The sequence below is a fragment of the Pseudophryne corroboree genome, chromosome 5, assembly GCF_028390025.1.
Source record: "Pseudophryne corroboree isolate aPseCor3 chromosome 5, aPseCor3.hap2, whole genome shotgun sequence".
Classification (NCBI taxonomy): domain Eukaryota; kingdom Metazoa; phylum Chordata; class Amphibia; order Anura; family Myobatrachidae; genus Pseudophryne; species Pseudophryne corroboree.
Window position 1 is genome coordinate 830697505 of NC_086448.1, and position 1142 is coordinate 830698646.

The following is a 1142-nucleotide window of genomic DNA, read 5'->3' on the forward strand; positions in this document are numbered from 1 at the left end:
CGTGTTACACTCCATAGGTTAGGTTCATCCTTTTTCTAAAGTAGTGATTCTTTGCTACTGTACTCATAGGTGTTTATGCACAAAAAGAATGTATATGTGATTTATATTTGGATTCACAAATCTACCTGAGGCTCCATACTTGTTATCTAGTTTCTTTATTCCTTCTTGGGATAATAACTCTCTTCTTCTCTTTTTCATTGCTCACTAATTTTCTGTGGACTCTCATCCACGATCCAGGGTGTACTACGTCACTGAGTGGCTATTGTTTCACCTTGCCTAACGTGGACAGCAGATCCACACACTGTATGGCTTTATCTTTCAAAAATCTCCCAATCCTACCATTCCTATATAGGTGCACTCTCATTGGTAGATAGCCTCTCTACTACCATACCACGCTGCTAATGCCCGATCTCATCCGATCTTGGAAGCCAAACAGCGTTGGGCCAGGCTAGTACCTGAGAGGAGACTCCCTGGGAATACCCGGTGTTGTAGAGTAGGGACTATTCCCCTTCTTCTGAAGGGTGGACACCAACAGCAGTATCACCACTAATTGTTCCCCTTTTTCTTTCTTTCCAATTTCTTCTTTACTCTCACTAGCATTCAGGTACGCCAATACATACATCTCTAACTTGTGTTATATGATTAACGGGTGAATAGCAATTTGTCTAGTATTGACCCTATTTAAGTGGTCCCTTAAGACACAAAACTGACCTCCCTGGTCTCATCAATACAGAATATCTGTACTGGTCAGGAGAAACGGGTGTCAGACTATCAGGTGTCTGCAGCCTTTCTAATCCTTCTCGTGTGATTAACAGACCAGAACATTTCAAATATTTCCTCACACTTTTCCTATTTTTCACATTCTTCTTTGGATCTCAGAGGGGTAATAATAATTTTTTAATTTTTTTGATTACTAGCTCTGGGCGCACCACCAATAGGGACTACAATTGAAAGGCCACAATTTCCTTTCCAACAATTATAATTGTCCACTTTTGGTTCCTTTACAAATTGTTATAACTTATTACATATACATACCAGTGCCCGGTCGCTCTTCCTTTTGAAAGAAATTAACGTTGTAAGAGAAATCTGAAATCAGATAAAGATGATGCTGGAATTTTATGAACCCGTGAAAGGGACTTTAC

General features: G+C 39.8%; 1 pseudogene; it reads left to right on the top strand.

Annotated features, from left to right (window-relative positions):
- Positions 1-377: 377 nt before the first annotated feature.
- On the top strand, positions 378-495 carry LOC134930621 (5S ribosomal RNA; annotated as a pseudogene).
- The last annotated feature ends 647 nt before the right edge of the window (positions 496-1142 follow it).